Below are 16,058 nucleotides of genomic sequence, written 5' to 3'. Positions count from 1 at the left end.
AACGAACAAAAAAATAGATTGAAAATACTTGTTCAAAAGAAAAAAAGATGTGGGTGACATTATGACTGGCGTTCTGTACTGATTGAGTTTGACTTCCAAATTGAGTTCGACATAGTGGTGGAGCCAGTATTAGTAAAGGTGGTGTGCAACATTCACTATATATACATAATACATAATGTTTACCATGTATATATACAATGTAACTTTCGGATGAATCCCCTAGACTCTTAGTAGCTCAAGCTGCGCCCCAGGTAGAGTCCTATTACGAATAAGTATAATTTTAAAGTCCTAAATATTAGAAGAAGAATTAAATGAGAAAATTCAATAATCAACATTTCTAAGACCTTCATTTTATATAACTCAAAAGTATAACGATAAGAGTATATATAACTCAAAAGTATAACAGAAGATATACACATCATATTTGGAAGTATGTTTAGCCTTTTTTGGGATATAATATTATTGTTATATATCATGCATTTAAGGGTAATAAAGATCCATTTTATTCAAACTATCGTACAAACACATTGCAGCTTTTACATGGACTACAAAATTTACAAAAAGGAGAATACATTTAAAAGGGAACATTATAAAGGGTCTAAAATACCCTTGACTATGACTTTTGGTACAATAATACCCTTCGGTAACCTTTCAGCCCAAAAATGTCCTCGATGTCAATATTTTAGCTCTAAATTACCCTTATTTTTAACGGTCTTGACTAAAAATAAAATTACAAAATTCATTTATTACGTGGCATAATAATATCGGTTTATTTAAAATAAACTAAACAATTAAATTACCAATCCACAACCCATACCCGCTCCAATTAAAATCCCCATTAAAAAAGGAAGAAGAAGGAAAAGAATATTCACTCTTCCACTTATGCAGAACGCATTACATAAAAAACAAAAACTCTAATTTATTCAAATTATATCACATAACTTTTACGTTGGTGTATTGATTACGTATCTAGTTAATAGACAATTTTTTTATTTTTCATAATTCAAAACTTGTAGTCTCTGGTTTACCACTTTCTTCTTCTCTCCTTCTTCAACAAAAGCTAAATGATTGAAATTGTTATTAAGTAATTAGATTATTCTCAGAGCATTCGTTAATGGCAGATATCCTTCTGAGGTTTCGTCATTCAATTCCCAAATGAATTCATTAGAAAAAAACTATGTAATTATATTGATAACTTTGGTGATTTTGGGTTTCTTCATCCACACAATTTTGACGAAGAAACTGGTGAAATTTTTGTTCACTTTGCTTCATATGATCTTCTTCTCAACGTTGTACTCGAATTTATTGTTACTGTATTTTCTCCATAGAAATCAATTGCTTTGAGGTCAGATTTAAGAGTAAATTTAACTTTGGAGAAGAAATGTATCCTTAATTATTTCTACTTCATCGGCTAAAACGATGAGTAGCCCACGAGTTTAATGGAGGATTTTAGGTGGGGTGGGTATGGGTTATTAAGTGGATTTGGGTTGTGGGTTAGAAATTTAATTAATTGGTTTATTTTAAAATCAACTATAGTAGTATGCCATGTCATAAATGAATTTTGTAATTATAATTTCAAATAGAACCGTTAAAAATAAGGGTAATTTAGAGCTAAAAGGTTGACGTCAAGGGCATTTTTAGCCTGAAAGGTTAACGAAGGATATTATTTTACCAAAAGTCATAGTTCAAGGGTATTTTAGGCCCTTTTCCGTAAATAAAATTATAAGATGTGAAAGGTTATTTATTTAATTTAATTTATCAGCGATAACTGCGATAATTCGGAGTATACATGCAACTCTCAGCATACTTCACCAAATCTGCAAGGTGAGGCAAACGTGTTGCAACGCCTGCACGTATATTACACAATCACATCACTTAAAAGGTAATTCTAAATAACTCTATATAATGGACATTTATTTATACCGATGGTGTATATCTTTTAGCATTATCAGTATGTATAACTTAAATCCAATTAAGACGTATGACGAAAAAGGAAGAAATGGGCTCACCGAGTTCATACGCTTTAGCAGCAACTTGCATGGCCAACACTTCCGCTCTTTCGTGTAAACAAAAATTAGTGAGGGGAGGATGTGACACGTTGGGCGGTTGGGGAGGGGATTGACTCGTCCAAATTTGACCCAACTCACCCATTTACTAGCTCTGATGGTCAAGATATGAGATTTCGATTTAAGGTTTGTAATTCAAATACTCCCTCTATTTCAATTTGGTTGTCTGGATTTGACTTGAGACGGAGTTTAAGAAAGTAAATGCAACTTTTGACTATGTGATACATGAACCTGCCATGTGGGAAGTTGAAAATGAAAGAGTTATCATTTATCAAAAGAGATAAGAGACATTCTTTTTAAAACAAACTAATAGGAAAGTAAGACAAACAAATTGAAACGAAAGAGTACTTACAAGCTGCTACAAGCATGCCGTTGTGCACACAGATAGCGCCAACCATGACCAAGCCGAAACCAAATCCCGGGAATATGTATTGCACGAAAGAGCGTAACTTAACCATAATCGAGTTGATTGTGGTGGTACTTTACAAAAGAATTTAAGCATATATATGCATTAACAAACCTGGCTAGGATTGTGCAGTTTGTTGTTGTACTCTACAGAAGGGAATGGGACTTCAACTTGCGAAGACAACTCGACTCTCTTCATAAAGAAAGCAATAAGAAACAAGATCAACGTCGTGGGCATTTAGTACAAGATTTAACCAAACACAAATTAAAACTTGACGGATTCAACGTTTAAGATCCTTATAAGCATTGAACTCATTGTACTTTTGAAATGATGGTTTCAAAATTTTAGTGATTTTTCACATATACCTCTGTTATCATAAATATTAGCTACTTACCTCACTCCAAGTGTAAGCTTCTTCAGTAGTGCATTCGGATTGTGCAGTCGGGTTTGAGAAAGCCATGATGAGAGGTCTCTGCAAATCATATTTAAGTCAGTTAGCTCAAAGAAATTAAATTTCAATCGGGGAGAGGGGAAATGGAAAATCGCGGAAATGAAGCACCTTGTTTATGGAGGCCATAGCCTCAATCACTTTCTTAGTAAATGTTCTTCCAACTCCAGACGTTCCGATTATGGCAGCTGGATTAATGGCCTAAATTAAATTTGGAAGTGTTAATGCATACAAAAGGATTTTAAAAGTGGCAATCCTCGATTAGGGAGCTTATCGATCAAACCTTAACAGTGTCGAGGAGATTGTTGACAGGTTCGTGTTCATGTGCCCAAGGTTTCTTGTGAGCTTGAAGTGATTCCTTTCGAGCATTTACAATTAAACCCTGCACATAATCACTCAATTATATAGACTATTTACGCAGAGGAAGCAATCGTAAACTTTGTGAAATGTGAAATTTAAGACAGATACTAGCCTAGGAAATGGTATATTTTCCTACCTTTGAGTCAACGGGCCAAATATTTTTACGCGCTTCCTCCACAACGACGTTTTTCTACAGATAACAAACACAATTTATCAAGTGAAACATACTAAACGAGAATACGACTTTGACAACCAAAATCTTTTTACCTTTTTTGAAATCACAAGTGCTATGAGTTCTGTTATACCAGTTCTAGTCTGTGATCACTAAGAGATCGACATGAAGAACAATTTAATGACTTTAAGATCATTTAAATATCTTTTAATGTAAATAATTCATCCATATCTGCTATCGACATGAGTAGAGGCAAAAATATTATATGGTTTCAGATGCATAATATCTCCTCTGAATGTAAATTGTGTCATGAGTGAGTGACATAATCATTAGAGAGTTGGGATGTCATCCAATTATCGTATTCTTTCCCTAAGTTATCCATTGCCACCACTTGTATCCTTTTTACATGTTGTTAGACGTAGCTCGTCTACCGAAACAATTGAAAACTTGATATTCTAAAGAAAGTTCTAGTCTTTCTTCTCTAGCACCGAAGAACAAGAACGTATGATCAGCTAAGGACCCTCCGAGCAGCTTAAGTGATGCAACAAGCCCCACAAGTAGCACAACAGTTGTCCCCTGCAGCATTAATAGGATCAGAAACCCGAACAAAAGCAAATGTCCGGTGATATAAGCCAAAAAAATGCAACATACCTGTATATCATCATTGAATACCAAATGTGTGGTACCATATTTCGCCAACAGCTCAAAAGCATTGTGATTCGCAAAATCTTCATAATGTAGATAACGTTACAAATATCAGACGTTACTTGAAAGTCGATATGGTCCTTAACATGTTTCAAATTACTAACCTATACAAGAATTTTCACCATAATTTTGCTTCACAGCCTTCGTGAATTCATCAAGAAAGTCGTAGTATTCCTACAAGAAGCAAAAACAAACAGACATGTCTTGAGAACATGCTGCAAATCTCAATTTATATTTAGAACAAGTACGATATAGAGTTATGCTATTATAAAATTGACCTCGCCAGTAGCTCTTTTTTTCTGAGTCCAATGTAGAACTCATCTTTCAATAGTTGCTCATTATTTGATCCCACATCAATCGTTATAGGCAAACACCACACATTTGAGAAAAACGATAGGATGTTCATAGTTACAAAATTATAGTATAGTATATAAGTTTTAACGAGTATTGGTACCGCTGAAGGTTTGAATCCTCTGAGTGCAGTATACAGAGCCATTTTCCCTACTGGTATACCTATTCCCTGTGACAATATGATGTGATTCATAACAGGATTACTCATTTGACGCATTACAAAGTCAAACAAGAAAAGAAAATTTGCTTTTTGGGCCAAAGAATCTAACTAGAGGATTCAAAAAATGCAAGTACTTAACACAAATTTTAAGCAATTTGTACATTATCATACAAACTTCTCAATCAAGTATAGAGTACAAAGATAGAATATGCATTTGCAACTACAATATCTCAATTAAAACACAAACTATTAATTGAACACACTTCAAATCAACAATAAAATCAGTAAATAACAACACTCATTAGCTAATTAATGCATTCAACTACTTAATCACACCCCAAGAATGGGGGTTTTAGCCAAACATAATAAAGAACAAGAAATCGTTATCAACGAAGTTTTCCATCAGATTGGGCAACAATCCACAAGTCTCCAAATGCTCAAATTGAAGCTAAAAATCTCACAAACCTTCAATCTCTACTCAAAAGTGTAAAAACAATGTTCTAGAAAGTAAGAACTCAAAAATCCAGAAGTGGACAATGTGGGAACTTTTTTTCTTCTTTTCAAAATTTCATTTATACGTTCCCAGAATTTCAGCACGGAGTCCACTCGGTGAAATAAGTCAGGCTCACCAAATTGGTCGGCAATGCGCCAAGTGCTCCTCTTCTCATTTTTTTGGCATACCTTTTTCAGCAAAATTGTTATGTAACATTAGGCGATTGAAATCAGTTTCATCGATCTGTTCGGCGCGTCGCCAAACCACCAGTTTGCTCGCCAATTTGGTCTTATCCAAGGGCTGGCACTCTGGAACTTTGGGCGAGCAGAAGGTCCAATCGGCGAGTTGCCGAGTGGCTTTGGCGAGTACCAACTTTGCTTTCGTTAAACTTTTTCAGCTTTTTTGCTCATTTTTTCCTCGTAATGCCTTTGCCTTGCTCTTTTACCTTCATTGCTGCAAATTAACATTTTAACATCCGTTATGAGCATAAAATAGGTATTGAGGACACTAATTCCTTGAATATTAAGCCCTAAATGAGTCAAAATCCCTGACTCATCACGCACCACCGCTCGAAATCTCTTTAACAACCTCTAGCCACAAAACTGAGAACCCTGAATGTAAGACCAACATTTGGAAAAATGTAGGCAAGAGTATGCGTTAGTACAAAATATGTACCAAGTACGCTATCCATGCATAAAACACTTGAAATATATGATAAAAAGGACATTTTCATATAGTGCAATGACCAAGCTAAATCATGAATGTAAGTAGAAGATATAAGTTATAAAATATGGTCAATGCCAATAGACATCATCTTAAGTCACATGTTAGATACTTCTTGAAGTAACCTTAGTTCATCATAGCTTGCTTGTTGGAGGTAGCCTTAACCGAGATGTAAGACCATGTGAGCTATTAACATGGAATTCGGTGTCTCCCACACCGAAAAAGGTTATCCTACTTTTCAAAGTAAGGACCATGAACTTCTAGCTTATGTGGATCCACTAGCTAATGTTTATCTAGACAATCCTATGTTGGCACATAGTTTATGGGACACGGGTAATCGTCACTTGTCCACTCAGTACTAAGCTTAACTTCCACGGAATAATTCTTAATCATATTCATCTTATCTTTTAAAGGAACATTGGTAATCGCCCCTTGTCCTTACATCATGTGACATGATTAATCACCTCTTGTTTTTCATTTAGAGGTCATGGGTAATCGTTGCTTGACTTATTCCTAGAATAGCTTCTTATCTTTGATTCATTTTAGGTGAGAAGACCTTTCAACCTTAGAATCCTTTTATGTTAGAAAACCTTTCACATTCATGCATGAAGTAGTTATGTGAGTAATCCTTTCCCAACAATTAGCTACAACAACAACATATATGTTTTTACTCTCAAGCAATACACATCGTATCTCATCAATTCTATAAGAACGTGCATAATTCCATAATTCATCTTTCATAGTTCAAAACCCATTTTCAATCATCAATATCTAGAAAACATGGATTAGACATGAGTTCATGAGAATTCATCATAAAATCATGTAATTATGTCAATTCATGCTTGATAGATAATAAAAGGGAAAAAGGACAAATATACCCCCGAACTATCATAAATGGTATGCATATACCCTTCGTTATACTTTTAGTACATCAATGCCCTTACCGTCCAAATTTTAGAGCGTATATATCCTTTATACTAATGGTAGTACACATGTCTTAATCCTATGGACCCGATATTTATTAATTTTTTTTGTCAAAATTTAAAAGCCCCACCCAACTTAATTTTTAAAACCCACCCAAATACGTAATACCCACCCCAAAAAAAGAACTCAAAATCCCCAAATCAATTCACTCCCCAAACCTCATTTCTTCTCCTTCTTCTCTGATGTTCGTCGGAGCAGCAAAGAATCAGATTAACTTGATGTATTTTGTATCTGGTATCTTATTTAAAACTCTTAAAAATAAGTTCTATCTTGGATATGTTAAGTAGGAAGCCTATTTGCATACAACTTATGTCTTTATGGAATTATAATCTCATATAGATGAAAAATCATGATAGCACCCCAAAATCAAAGCTCGTTTACGCCTCAGTCGTGACTAGTAAGCTTGATTTAGAGTTTTGAGGAAAAGAGAAGCTCAATTGTCAAGTGAGAACCTGATTTTTTTTATTTCAAAACAATATATATACAGTTCTCATGGAGGAAATATGGATGAAGTAATTTACTTGTCTATGATATTTCTTCTTTCCAAGTAAAAATATTTGTTACCAAGTATTGTTTTGCTATTTCTACTGAAAGATTTCTATTTCAGATGAATTAATTCTCTGTTACGCTAAAGATTAGAGAAGATGGAGAAGAAACTAGGGTTTTGGGAGTGAATTGATTTTGGGGTTTTGGGTTTTGTTTTTGGGTGTGGGTATTATGTATTTGGGTGGTTTTTTTTTAATTAATTCGGGTGGGTTTTTTAATTTTTGGTAGAAATTTAATAAATTTCGAATCAATGGATAGGATTAAGACACGTGTGTCACCGTTAGTATAAAGGGTATATTCGCTCTAAAATTTGGACGGTAAGGACACTGATGTACCAAAAGTATAACGAAGGGTATACGCATACCATTTATGATAATTCGGGGGTATATTTGTCATTTTTCCCATAATAAAACAATCAAATAAATCCATATTTTAAAGAACCCATGATATGGAGGAAAAACCTTAACTCAATTGAGGATTTCTAACTTTGTAAATTGGGGAATTTGGGAACTCCATGAAGGAAAGGGCTCCATGGATGAAAACTATCATACCTCAATGCCAAAAGCTTGACTTCAATGGTGGAATTGGAAACTTGACTTGCAAATCCTAGCTTTCTTCTTCAACTTCTAGAGAGAGAGATATTTGAGAGGAAGACTTGTTCTTGTTTTAGGAATTTGAGAGAATATTTTTTGCTAGGGAAATTTGGGGATAAGAATACTTATATAGGGGTTTAGATGAAGGGTAAAACGACATAGTATTAGGATAGAGTAATTAGGAAAATAACAAAAATCCCTTAAGAAAATAATTGTCGTCGTCAACGATGGTGACAAACCACAGTCCATGATTCGACCTACTGACCATCCTGTTCGGCCATAGTTGTCACGCCCCGAGCCTACACCCTGGGCGGGACTGGAAGTCGAGAACCATTGCTAGCCCCAAGCGAACCCTTGGCCTAGCTTACTTCCTCAGCGGAAGACTTAAAAGCATAATACAAGGATTCAATGCATCTCTACGCAACTGTTAAATAAAATAACTTAGAACATTTAAAGGTCAAACATTCAACATGGCCAAAGTGGCAACTCAAGTCATAACATATGAAATAACAATGTGAAAAGAATTGAACTACTAACTGTCTATGAAGCCTCTAAAACAAGGAGGGATGTAGGGACAAGACCCCCGATCATACTGACAACAAAAAAATACTAAAGCAAATAATAAAGGGGTCCTCTGGAAAGTAAGGAGGATCATCAACTAACTCTGAGTGCTCAACTGGATCAACGAGGCACTGGATGCTGATCCTGGTTACCTGTGTCTGCATCATGAAACGATGCAGGCCAAATGGAATCAGTACATTAAATGTACGAGTATGTGAGGGGAAATACTAAACAAGACATAAGCTTGAAAGTTATCTGAAAGGAACACTTACCTTGGCTTTACTCAACTCATGATTAACTCAACTCAAATGCAAAGTAAAAACAACAATAAAGGTGCAGTTTATACAAAGCATTTAAAACAGTAGATGATAACTCAATGTATTAAAGAAATACAATAGCAACTCAGTTTACTCATAAAATAAAGTAATATAATATTGTGGGAGTTTCTCTAACCGAGAACCACCACTATGAACCTAAGTGATGATACAGTGTCTTACCCACGCTGCCAGAACTGTCTTATACTTTGCCGTCATATAGAACGCCTTAATTAAGTGGATCTACTAGTCTATGCTAAAAAGCACTAAGGAATCATCTAAAAGTATGATCCTTTTTCTACCCATGATGGCTACATGGTTTATGGAGACTTGAGTTATTATGAACTCGAGTCCCCATATCGGTGCTCAATACTACTCCCAAAAATATACTTAGGTCATGTGTTTTTTTAAAAAAACTTTTTCTTTGGCTTGAGATAATTACTCAAAACTTAGCTTAAAAGCACTCTTGGAAATCGGTGTTTCCTTTCTTGCTCAAATGTGAAAACATTTTAAGTCTTGGGAATACTCGTATCAGCTTTGAAGAAAAATAACTTTACTCTTACTATTTACTCAACTCAAAGCTTAAGTCTTAAAACAAACATAAAACGTTTGCAAAAGACTTCTTGAAAGGACTCTAAGAACTCTCTAAACTTGGCTCTTAACTTTCCTTGAATTTGAATTTATGGATTCGAGGATGGTGATTTGTGATAGGAAAGATCTCATGATGTTTAGGAGTGTTTTTAAATAGTTAAACATGAGAAACGATCAAGAAATCAATGTCTGGAAGCAAGTCCGCGACGCGGAGATGCATTTAAATTTCTTATCTGGAAATTAATTTTGAAACAGAGGAGTTCGCGTCCGCTCTGCGACGCGGAGGAGATTTTTGTATACTGGAGGAGCAAGTCCGCGATGCGGACTTGCGTGCCAAAACCTGCTCGATTTTTTCCTTCTTCGTTTTCTCACCCCAATTCGCCTAAATTCTATTATTTTTCTCAATCCCTCTTTAGATTCAAATACCCAGTATATATACCCAGGAATCTAACTCAAAAAAACTCTTAAATCGACACTAATCCATCATAAGCTCCACAATCCCATCAAATCTCAAGAACTAAAGCAAACTTCAATAACATAATTCAAGAACATCATACTTTCAACTTTCTAGAAATGAATTGCTGAAACAAACATGATTGGCGCGTGGGTGAACGAATCCAACGCTATGAAAGTCTCACATACCTCTTTAGGGATCAACCCTTGTCGAAACGACTTCAATCCGCAAGAAATCTCCAATAACGCCTTGACATTTCTCCTCTTTCTCCTCTCTCAAAGCCCTAGTGTACTTCTTAATTGCGTAAATTGAACTAACTCGGTTTAGACCCCAAATAACTTACTAAAAACGAAATTAATTTATTGGGTATGGAAAAGACCAAAATACCCTTCAAAAATCCGATTTTAACTTTCCTTATCTGAACAGCCGAACTTCGAATGGACATATCTCAGTCATACAAACTCAGAATTGAGTAAACTGGGAGGCGTTGGAAAGATAATTCCAAGATCTATCCTACGGTATCTTGAAGCACACCTAACTCATCCTGAGATAGGAGTTATGGTCGTTTGAAGTTGACCAAAAACTCAAGCTTAACATAACTTAACCAATTTTCCAGATTTTTCATTCTTTCCAAAAACGACTCTTTCTAATTCTAGTTCTCTCCAGTTCTTTCAAATGGCGAGGTGTTACAATATATCTCCCTTGGGAACATTCGTCCTCGAATGAGATTACTCTTAGTAGGCTAAGGGTGTAACATTTAACGTTCAACTCAAACTCCCAACAAGCAACTATAACACATCAAGCATATAATTTAAAGAGTACTAAGAAGAGAATTAGTACCTTGATCTGGAATTTCTCCGGGCTCAAAGAGATGTGGATATATCTTCTCCATATCTTCCTCGGCTTCCCAAATAGCTTCCTCAACAAACTGGTTCCTCCAAAGGACTTTGACTGATGCTACTTCTTTAGTCCTCAAATTGTGAACTTGGCGATCTAGAATCTGAACATGAATCTCCTCATAAGACAAACTATCCTTGATACCAATATCTTCAGTTGGTATGATAAGTGAAGGATCTCTCATGCACTTCTTCAACATGGAAATATGAAATACCGGATGAACTGTTGCTAACTCTTGAGGTAGCTCTAACTCATGAGCTACATTACCAACCCTCTTGGATATTCTGTAATGGCCAATATACCAAGGACTAAGCTTCCCCTTCTTACCAAATCTCATAACACCCTTCATGGGTGAAACTTTCAAGTATACCCAATCATCTACTTCAAACTCTAGCTCCCTTCTATTTACATCAGTGTAGGATTTCTGACGACTCTGCGCTGTTTTCAACCTCTCTTGAATAACCTTCACCTTCTCCAGAGCTTGATGAACTAAATCTGGCCCTATCAACCCAGCTTCACCAACCTCAAACCATCCAATAGGAGATTTGCAACTTCTCCCATAAAGAGCTTCATAAAGAGCAATTTGGATGCTAGAGTGGTAACTATTGTTATACGCAAACTCAATGAGAGGTAGGTGATCATCCTAATTACCTTTGAAATCAATCACACAGGCCCTCAACATATCTTCTAAGGTATGAATAGTGCGCTCTGCTTGGCCATCTGTCTGAGGATAAAAAGCAGTACTTAAGTTCATCTTTGAACCCAAGCCTTTCTGAAAAGATTTTCAGAATTGTGCACCTCTATCTGATATAATCGATACCGAAACACCATGAAGTCTGACTACTTCTTGAATATACAACTTAGCATAATCTTCTGCTGAATGGGTAGTCTTTACCGGTAAAAAGTGGGCTGATTTTGTAATTCTATCAACAATCACCCAAATAAAATCATGTTGCCAGACTGTGGCAACCCAGTAATGAAATCCATATTGATCATCTCCCACTTCCACTCCAGAATCTCTATGTTCTGCGCCAAACCACCAGGCCTTCGATGTTCTACCTTAACTTGTTGGCAATTCGGACACTTTGCAACGAACTCTGCAATACCTTTCTTCATACTACTCCACCAATACACTTCTCTCAAGTCACGATACATCTTGGTGGAACCCGGATGGATAGAATATCTAGAGCTATGAGCTTTCTCCATGATCCTTTCTTGGAGTTCATCCACCTTTGGTACACACAACCTTCTTTGATACCTCAATACACCATCTCCCCCTTGCTCAAAAGCCATTACTTTTTGCTTATGAACATTTGCCTTCAATTCAAGCAAAATGGGATCTTGGTCTTACTTCTCTTTCACTTCTGACACTAATGATGATTCAGACCCATTTATCACCACTATTTCTCCTTCTGTGGAATCCATTAATTGGACTCCTAATCGTGCAATTATGTGCACATCTTTTGCTAACTCTTTCCTATCTTTTTCAAAATGGGCGGTACTACACATAGACAACTTGCTCAAAGCATTTGCAACCACATTATCCTTACCTGGGTGATATAGAATACTCATGTCATAATCATTGAGTAACTCTAACCACCTTCGCTGTCTGAGATTAAGCTCTTTCTGAGTAAACACATACTGAAGACTATTGTGATCGGTGAACACATCCACATGCACACCATAAAGATAATTGCGCCATATTTTCAAAGCAAATACTATAGCATCCAACTCTAGATCATGGGGTGGGTAGTTCTTCTCATGAAATTTCAACTGTCTGGAGGCATAAGTTATAACCTTGCCATTCTGCATCAACATACAACCCAAACCAACTCTAGACGCATCACAATAAACAACAAAGCCTTGCGTTCCTTCTGGTAAGGTCAATACTGGACAGTAGTCAACCTCTTTTTCAATTCCTGAAAGCTTTCCTTATAAACTTCAGACCATTGAAATTTCACTATTTTCCGAGTTAACTTGGTCAAATGGGATGAAATAGATGAGAACCCCTCTACAAACCTTCTATAATAGCAAGCCAAACCCAAGAAATTCCTAATGTCAATTGGAGATGTGGGTCTAGGCCAATTCTGCACTGCCTCTATTTTCTGGGTATCAACTTTAATTCCCTCTCCAGACACAATGTGGCCTAAGAATGCATAGACTCAAGCCAAAATTCACACTTAGAGAACTTGGCATACAACTCTCTATCCTTTAGATTTTGGAGAACTATTATGAGATGACTAACATGATCTACTTCATTCCTCGAATAGATTAGTATGACATCAATGAACACGATAATAAATATATCTAAATAAGGCTTGAATACTCTATTCATAAGGTCCATGAATGATGCAGGCGCATTAGTCAAACCAAATGACATAACTAAGAACTCATAATGACCATAACGGGTCCTGAATGCTATATTTGGAATATCACATTCCCTTACCCTCAACTGATGGTAGCCTGATCTGAGGTCTGTCTTAGAGAAATAGGTGGCACCCTGAAGCTGATCGAAAAGATCATCAATTTTCAGAAGAAGATACTTATTCTTGATGGTAACCTTGTTCAACTGACAGTAATCTATACACATCCTAAGGGAACCATCCTTCTTCCTCACAAATAAGACCGAAGTGTCCCAAGGTGAGACACTTGGTCGAATAAAGCCCTTATCAAGGAGATCTTTCAAGTGTTCCTTCAACTCTATTAACTTTGCTGGTGCCATTCTGTATGGTGGAATAGACATTGGACAAGTATCGGGAAAGACATCTATTTCGAAGTCTATTTCTCTCTTAGGAGGGACTCCGGGAAGATCATCAGGAAAGACTTCTGGAAACTCTTTTACTATAGAAACTAACTGAATAGGAGGTATCTCAACACTATAGTCATTAAATCGGACTAAGTGATAGACACACCCCTTGGAAACTAACTTTCTCGCCTTAAGGTACGAAATGAAATGACCCTTAGGCACTGCTGAACTGCTACTTCACTATAATACTGGCTCATTAGGAATTTGGAACCTAACAACTCGAGTTCTACAATCAATGGAGGCATAACAGGCATGAAGTCAGTCCATACCAAGAATGACATCGAAATCTACCATGTCTAACTCAACTAAATCAGTCATGGTGTTCTTGTGATTGATGGAGATGACACAATCACGATATACTCGCTCAGCTAGAATAGACTCCCAACAGGTGTAGAAACACAAAAGGGTTCACAAAGTTTCTCAAGAAGAACATCAAAATTATTTGCAACATAAGGAGTCACAAAAGATAAACTTGCTCCTGAGTCTAGCAAAGCGTAAACATCAAGAGTAAAGACTTTGATCATACCAGTGACAACATCTGGAGAATTCTCTTGCTCTTAATGACTAGTGATCGCATAAAGGCAGTTTGCTCCTCCACCAATATCGGAAGTATCTCCTCTAGGTGCAGCCTTGTCTGGTGGAGCAACTGATGAAGATTGGGCCCTATTGCCCTGATTCTCATTACCTTGTCGATTCTTAGGGAACTCTTCCATGAAGTGACCCTCTTGTTCACACTTGAAACAACCTGTGGAGCCATCGCGACACTTACCTGGGTGAGTCCTTCCACACTTAGCACATGCAGGAGCCAGTTACTTCCTTATGCCACCCTACCCTGAGACTGTGCAGGTCTAGTTCTGAAGTTCTGTGAATTCTGACCATTATACTCATCTTTGTTTCTGGGTGCAGGTGCACTAGCAGATGATGGAGTAGGTGCCTTTTGCTTTTGCTGAAAGGATGAACGGTTCACATTATTTCTCTACTGTCCAGACTCATTCCCCGTCTTCACTTTCTTATTTCTGAATTCCTCCTTATCCCTCAACTTCTCTTCCTCAACCCATTGCACATAGACCATCAACCTTGTTATAACCATGTCCCCAATTAGCATGTCTTCTTTGCCCTCTTTGCTTGACAGACGGGACAACCCAGCAACAAAAAGACTCATCCTGCTTCTCATATCCGCAACCATCTCCGGAGCATATCGGGACAATTGGGTGAACTTTAAGCTATACTCATGAACACTTAGTGCATCCTGCTTAAGGGTGAGAAACTCTCGTACTTGGCCTCTTTCAGTTCTCGGGGAAGGAAATGCCCCAAGAAGGCCTCCTCAAAACAAGCCCAACTCGCAGGTGGTGCTCCCTCAGCTCTACCCTTCTTCCACTGGTCAAACCAAGTCCTAGAAACATTCTTCAGTTGATATGCAGCTAGATCGATGCGCTCAGCATCGGCAACATGCATAACTTCAAATACCTTTTGCAGCTCCTCAATAAAGTTCTTTGGATTCTCAGTAGTGCTTGAACGAGTGAAACCTGGAGGATTCATCCTCAAGAACTCTCGGATCCTCAAAGTATCAGCCACTTCTTTTCTAACTCCTCTTTGTTGCCTAACCTGGTTGGTCACAACTTGGCTCAACATTCGAATCGCTTCCCTGAACTCAGCATTCGAGACTTCTCTTTGGGGTTGCACTTCAGGTGCTTTAGGTACCCCCTTGCTCCTCAACGTTATGCCTAGCAGGACGACCTTTGATAGCTCTTCGTGGAGGCATGATTAACTGAAACACACGCACAAGAACAAATTAGAAGAAACTCTTTAGATATCAATCTCTAAAACACGAAATGAGTATGAAAGAAATGAGAACATTCCCAAGTGTCGCAGCCTCCTAATTATAGATGTGGAGCGCTTCACACTGATAACTAGGACTCTACAAACACAGCTTCATCGACTCCCTAGAACTCTTGAACTCTGGGTTCTGATACCAAGTTTGTCACCCCCGAGCCTACACTCTGCGTGGGACTGGCATTCGAGAACCATTGCTGGCCCCAAGCGAATCCTTGGTATGGATTACTTACTCAGCGGAAGATTTAAAAGCATAATACGCGAATTCAATGCATCTTTACTCAACTATTAAATAAAATAACTTAGAACTTTTAAAGGTCAAACATTCAACTTGGCCAAAGTGGCAACTCAAGTCTTTACATACGAAATAACAATGTGAAGACAACTGAACTACCAAATGTCTATGAAGCCTCTAAAACAAGGAGGGATGTCGGGACAAGACCCCCGATCATCCTAACAACAACAAAAAAATACTAAAGCAAATGATAAAGGGGTCCTCCGAAAAACAAGGAAGCTCGCCAACTAACTTTGAGTGCTCACTGGATCAACGAGGCGCTGGATGTTGATCCTGGTTACCTGTGTCTGCATCATGAAA

The 16,058-nt window shown here is 37.2% G+C and overlaps 1 pseudogene; it reads right to left on the bottom strand.

Annotated features, from left to right (window-relative positions):
* Nucleotides 1–1,738: 1,738 nt before the first annotated feature.
* Nucleotides 1,739–15,658, bottom strand: LOC102579108 (NADP-dependent malic enzyme-like; annotated as a pseudogene).
* Nucleotides 15,659–16,058: the final 400 nt, after the last annotated feature.

The sequence above is a fragment of the Solanum tuberosum genome, unplaced genomic scaffold (assembly GCF_000226075.1).
Source record: "Solanum tuberosum cultivar DM 1-3 516 R44 unplaced genomic scaffold, SolTub_3.0 scf00113, whole genome shotgun sequence".
NCBI lineage: Eukaryota > Viridiplantae > Streptophyta > Magnoliopsida > Solanales > Solanaceae > Solanum > Solanum tuberosum.
Note: the sequence above shows the minus strand (reverse complement) of the source record. Positions and strands in the feature narration are given on the sequence as shown.